We start from the raw sequence: 6,703 nt of genomic DNA, 5'->3' as shown, positions 1-6,703 counted from the left end.
TCAAACTGTTCTACCCTACTTGAAAAGCAAAACCCTATGAATGCATAAGTCTACAATATTATGGTATTATAGTCTAATGGAAATCAAAAACACACACATATCATATCTGTATCTTTCTTGTTTTCTTTATAAAGATAAGATATCGATATATATACACACAGACACAAAATCTTTGAGCCTGAGAACATTTTGTAATCAAAATAAGCACAGTTAGCTGAGTACGTAGAATATGGAAAACAACCTACACAGTCATTCCTTGACAGTGATCTCTGATCCCAATGATGGATAAGTCAACAATTTTAAATATCAGTAGGAGTAGAGTATAGAGAGAGAGAGAGAGAGAACAGGGGGGTGTTTACTAAAGCTTAGCTCGAGTCATCTGCAGCAGGGCACTTAGGAATAAAATGGGCCCTTCTGCAGATAACTCAAGCTAAGCTTTAGTAAACAACCCCCTTAATGACTTGAGCACTGATTGAGTGCCTCCATATGTACCTGCAAAATGAAAAACATTGCAAGGAATACTGATTGACTCAGTACACTGGCCTAGGAATGTATATCCTTTTATATTCTCAAGGGTCACTGAGTGGAGCTCAAACTAAATTAGAACTGACCAAATTTCATTAACAAGTGATAGTAGATAACCCCAGCCTCTAGGTTGTTCAGGAGACAGATGGACATAGTCTTAATCACTTTTGTATGAAATGTGCTTCAACAGGGGTTCCAAATCCAGTCCTTGGGACACTTCCAGCCAGTCAGGTTTTTTTCAGGATACCCACAATGAATACAATGGAGGCAGGGCATGCAAATTTATGACATGCATTTTCATTGTGGATATCTTGAAAATCAGGCTGGCTTGGTGTGTCCCGAGGACTGGGTTGAGAGCCCCTGGCCTAAAATACAAACAATGATAAATGAAAGATCAAAGAAAAGGAATAGTGAAAGAAAAAATAGAGAAAGGAAAGAGGAAAAGAAGAAAGAAAGAAAATAAATTGAAGATACAATCTATTTTACTTTGGCAGATTACAGAGTGTCTTCCAGTCATGCTGCTTTCTGTATCCTGCTTCATTCAGGATAACCTTCATAGCTTCCAAAAATGAGAGTGTATGCTGCAGCAACAGAGACTGAGCAAAGAAACTCAATGGAGGCAATTCTATAACTGGCACCTCTTTTTAGGCACCCTGAGGGCACATGGTAGGAGCCTGTTCTCTAAGAGAACCTCGGTGCTTATCAGCCGTAGAGCTGGCGTAAGTGCAGGTGTCTAAATGTGGCAAAGGACACGTGTAACTTATAGTGTTCTGTAATTTACCCTCATAAGTGGAAGACATGCTCCTCCCCTGTGTACACCTCCTTACAAATCTCACCATAGGGCCCTTGTACAAAGCCGCAGTAGGGCTCACTTGCCCTGTACCCTACCTCCTTAATTGACTCCTAGCCACTACTGACTTGCCCTGTACCCTACCTCTTTAATTCCCTTACCTCTTAATTGTTCTGTTTACCTGTCTTATAAGCTCTTTGAGCAGAGACTGTCTTTTTCGTATATGGTGTACAGCGCTGCGTATGCCTTGTAGCGCTATAGAAGTGATAAGTAGTAGTAGTAATCTGGCAATCGCATATGGCAAATCGGCCCTATCGCCAGGCTACCACAGGAGCCTGACGGTAGTGCCGGTGTGTGCCGTGTGCCATTTCTAGTGCTCAAATAATAATTGTATTTTTTCAGTGCTGGGGGCTTACCCAGCGATAATTGGGCAGCTCAATGTGCTGCCTGGTTACCGAAAGGGTAGCACGGGAGCCCTTACCACCTCCTAAACAGGAGGCTGTAAGGGCTTTCCCAGGAAATGGTTGCTCAGCAAGTGCTTAACGTACCACACAGCCAGTTCTGTTTTTTTTTTTTAAACACCCTTTTACCTGCTGTGGTGAAAGAGGACCTCGGCACGTGGCAAACCCATGTGCTGATGCCACCACAGGGGTCCTTTTACCGCATCTTAGTAAAGAGGCCCCTTTGTAAGTTAAGCAGGTGCAGAATAGCCGTTGGTCAATTATTTACATTTCTGAGACTATGTGCACACGTGCACATGTAAATATTGGTATTCTGTGTATTTATGCACTAACAGGGGAATTCTATATATGGTGCCAGATGTTAGGTACTACTTCAGCACCAAATATTTGGCCCGGAAAAGCATTCTAATGGATGCAAGGGGCAGAAATGGCTGATCCACATGAAAACACATGTGCCTACTTATAAAATAGTGCCTAACTGTTTCCATGTGGATCTGCAAAGGGGGTGTGGCCATGGAGGGGTATGGGCGGTCAGGGGTGTTCCCTTAAAATACATACAGTGTTTTAGAATAGTGTGGATCAATACCCAATTTTCATGCCAGGATTTACAGCTGGTTTCAGTTGGTGCAAATCCTCGCGCCCAAAGTTGAGCATGGATCCCGGCATAATGTGCTATTCTATAAAGGATGCCGATCCTGGAATGCCTATTATAGAATACCATTCAGCGCTGATTTTTTAGGGGCACCAAATTTTGAACACCATTTATTGAATCCAGCTTATAATGCGTGAATAAGTGCAAGTACCAGTTTATAGAATTGCCCATCACATGTCCCAGCAGCAGCCTCTCTTCCTCCACACCTCCAATGCTTCCAATTTGAAAAAGGAATTACTGCTGGCATATCCTGATACTTTGGAGGTTAAAGCTGGGAGGAGAGATAAAGAGGGATGCCAGAGATACAAGAAGAGAGGCAGCAAAGAAAGGGAGACTTTTGAGGAGGAAGAGATAGAAGGAAGGATGGAAGAAAGAAAACGTGAAAAAACTGATGAAAGCTACACCTGTAGTGTGGGTGTATGAATATGGGGTCTATAACTTTGGGTGACTTTGGTAGTACTACTACTACTACTATTTAGCATTTCTATAGAGCTACAAGGCGTACGCAGTGCTGCACAAACATAGAAGAAAGACAGTCCCTGCTCAAAGAGCTTACAATCGGACAAAAAATAAAGTAAGCAAATCAAATCAATTAATGTGTACAGGAAGGAGGAGAGGAGGGTAGGTGGAGGCGAGTGGTTACAAGTGGTTACGAGTCAAAAGCAATGTTAAAGAGGTGGGCTTTCAGTCTAGATTTAAAGGTGGCCAAGAATGGGGCAAGACGTAGGGGCTCAGGAAGTTTATTCCAGGCGTAGGGTGCAGCGAGACAGAAGGCGCGAAGTCTGGAGTTGGCAGTAGTGGAGAAGGGAACAGATAAGAAGGATTTATCCATGGAGCGGAGTGCACAGGAAGGGGTGTAGGGAAGGACGAGTGTGGAGAGATACTGGGGAGCAGCAGAGTGAGTACATTTATAGGTTAGTAGAAGAAGTTTCAACAGTATGCAAAAACGGATAGGGAGCCAATGAAACGACTTGGGGAGGGGGGTAGTATGAGTAAAGTGACCCTGGTGGAAGACGAGATGGGCAGCAGAGATTTGAACCGATTGGAGAGGGGAGAGGTGACTAAGTGGGAGGCCAGCAAGAAGCAGATTGCAGTAGTCTAAACGAAAGGTGACAAGGGTATGGATGAGGGTTTTGGTAGAGTGTTTGGAAAGAAAGGGGTGGATTTTACGGATGTTGTAAAGAAAGAAACGACAGGTCTTGGCTATCTGCTGGATATGAGCAGAGAAGGAGAGAGAAGAGTCAAAGATGACCCCAAGGTTTCGAGCTGAGGAGACAGAGAGAATGAGAGAGCCATCAACAGAAATAGAAAACGGGGGGAGTGGGGTGGTGGGTTTTGGGGGGGGGGGGGGAAATGAGAAGCTCGATTTTGGTCATGTTTAATTTCAGGTGGCGTTGAGACATCCAGACAGCAATGTCAGACAAGCATGCTGAAACTTTGGTTTGGATGCAAGGTGAGATATCAGGGGTAGAAAGGTAGATTTGGGAGTCATCAGCATAGAGATGGTAGGAAAAGCCATGGGATGAGATTAATGAACCATGGGAAGAAGTGTAGATAGGAAAGAGGAGGGGACCAAGAACAGAACCCTGAGGTACGCCGACAGGCAGAGGGATAGAAGTAGAAGAGGATCCACCAGAGTGAACACTGAAGGTGCGGAGAGAGAGGTAGGAAGAGAACCAGGAAAGGACAGAGCCCTGGAATCTAAGTGAGGACAGGGTATCGAGGAGTATGCTGTGATCAACAGTGTCAAAAGCAGCGGAAAGATCAAGAAGAATGAGGATGGAATAGAGACCTCTGGATTTAGCCAGTAATAGGTCATTGGAGACTTTAGTAAGCACAGTTTTGGTTGAGTGGAGAGGGCGAAAACCAGATTGTAGTGGGTCAAGAATAGCATGTGAGGAGAGAAAATCAAGGCAGCGGTGGTGAACAGCACGCTCAAGTAATTTGGAGAGAAAAGGGAGGAGGGAGATGGGTCGGTAATTAGAGGGACAAGTAGGGTCGAGTGAAGGCTTCTTAAGGAGAGGTGTGACCACAGCATGTTTAAAGACAGTAGGGACAGTTGCAGTGGAAAGTGAGAGGTTGAGAATGTGACAGATAAAAGGAATAAGAGCAGGTGAGATGGCATTAAGAAGATGGGTGGGAATGGGATCAGGTGGTACATTTTGAGGAAGAAAGGAGAAGTGTAGTTTCCTCAATAGTAACTTCAGGAAAGGAGGAAAATGAATGAGGGGAGGGAGAGAGAGGGGAATGGACTAGTGGAGGGAGAGGTGGCGAGGTAGAGAATTCAAGGTTTATCTTTTGAACCTTGTCGTGAAAGAATTCAGCAAGGGTTTGAGGAGATAATGAAGGGGGAGTTGGGGGAGGGGGCACCTTGAGGAGAGAGTTCAATGTGGTGAAGAGAAGTCGAGGGTTAGAGCCAAGGGAGTTGGTCAGTTGGATATAATAATCCTGTTTGGCGCGTAAAAGAGCAGATTGGAAGGAGGTCAGCATGAACTTAAAGTGTAAGAAATCAGCAAGGGCCCGAGATTTCCGCCAGAGGCATTCGGCGGAGCGGGTACAGGAACGTAGGTAGCAGATATTAGAAGTCAGCCAACGTTGGGGTTTTGTACGCCTTATAGGGCGGGTCATCAAAGGTGCAAGAGTGTCTAAGGCAGAGGATAGAGTATTGTTGTAAGAAGAAACAGCCTCGTTGACAGACGTGGATGGTGCCACAGTAGAGAGGAGGTTTGAAACATGGGAGGATAGAGATGAAGGGTCAATATCGTGAAGATTCCTAGATAAATTAGATAAGATAGGACGGGACTGGGAGGGAGGAGATTTAAGTGTGAAAGTTATAAGATGGTGATCAGAGAGGGGAAGATCAGAGGCAAGGAAACTAGAGGGTGAACAGTTGGAGGAGAAGATGAGATCAAGACAGTGACCATTTTGATGAGTGGGGGGAGGTGGAGCATAGTTGGAGATTAAAGGAGGATGTTAAAGTGAGTAACTTGGAAATATAAGAGTTGGAAGGATCATTAGCAGGAATATTAAAGTCACCAAGGATGAGAGAGGGGGACGAAGGATCATGGAAGAAGGCAAGCCAGGCATCAAAGTCACTGAGAGAGGATGAAAGGGACTTATCAGGGGGGGACAATAAATGACCGCTATTCGAAGAGGCAGAGGAGAGAAAAGGCGGATAGAGTGGACTTCAAAGGAGGAAAAACAGTGAGATTGAGGTGGAAGAAGGGGTTGAAATCTGGAGGAGGGAGAGAGAAGTAGTCCAACACCGCCCCCGTGACCAGCAGGGCAAGGAGTATGTGAAAAAGATAACTGCCATGGCAGAGGGCTGTGACTGAAGCAGAGTCATCAGGGCAGAGCCAGGTTTCTGTTATGGTGAGCAGATGGAGGTGACGCGAGATAAAGAGGTCCTGGATATAGGGGAGTTTGTTACAGATAGAGCGGGTAGTTTATGCAAGTAAGGGGTATGAGTGGATGGAGAGTGTTTGAGTCAATCTCTCTCTTCCCCTCTATCAACTACACTGCCTTCCTCTTCTTCTCCTTTCACCCTGCTCCCATCTCTTCCCCTTTCCTCCTCTTCCCCTTTCCTCCTCTTCCTTCTCTCTCTTCTCCTTCACTTTCCATCTCTCCTCCTACCACTCCCTAGCTTTGTCTTCTTATCTCTCTCACCTTACTGGGACTTGCAGTTCCATCACTGTGGGCTTGGGCCACCTGTTCAGTCATCAGGAACTGGAAACCCTACTGCCACTTCAAGATCAGTCACATGCCATAAATGAGCAGTTGCTGCCCAAACACACTGCTCTGGCTTCAAATGTTCACAAAAAGCATACATATGGATAGACAGACCAACAGAAAGACAGATGGACATAGCCTTAATCACTTTTGTATGAAATGTGCCTAAAACAGGGGTTCTCAACCCAGTTCTTGGGAAATACAGAGCCAGTCAGGTTTTCAGGCTGCCTACAATGAATATTCATGAGACAGATTTACATACAATGGATGTAGTGCGTGCAAATTTATCTCATGCATTTTCATTATGGATTTCTTGAAAACCAGACTGGCTTGGTGTGTCCCAAGGACTGGGTGAGAACCCCTGCCTAAATTTTAAAAGATTATAAATGAAAGAACAAAGAAAAAAGAAATGTAGAAAAAGGAAAGAGGAAGATAAGAATGACTAAAGAAAGAAAATAAACTAGAGACAGAATACAATTCTGTCTTGCTTTAGCAGATTACAGAGTGTCTTGCAATCAAGCTGAACTGACACCCCCACGGTCCATA

The sequence above is a fragment of the Microcaecilia unicolor genome, chromosome 2, assembly GCF_901765095.1.
Source record: "Microcaecilia unicolor chromosome 2, aMicUni1.1, whole genome shotgun sequence".
Taxonomy (NCBI): Eukaryota; Metazoa; Chordata; class Amphibia; order Gymnophiona; family Siphonopidae; genus Microcaecilia; species Microcaecilia unicolor.
Note: the sequence above shows the minus strand (reverse complement) of the source record.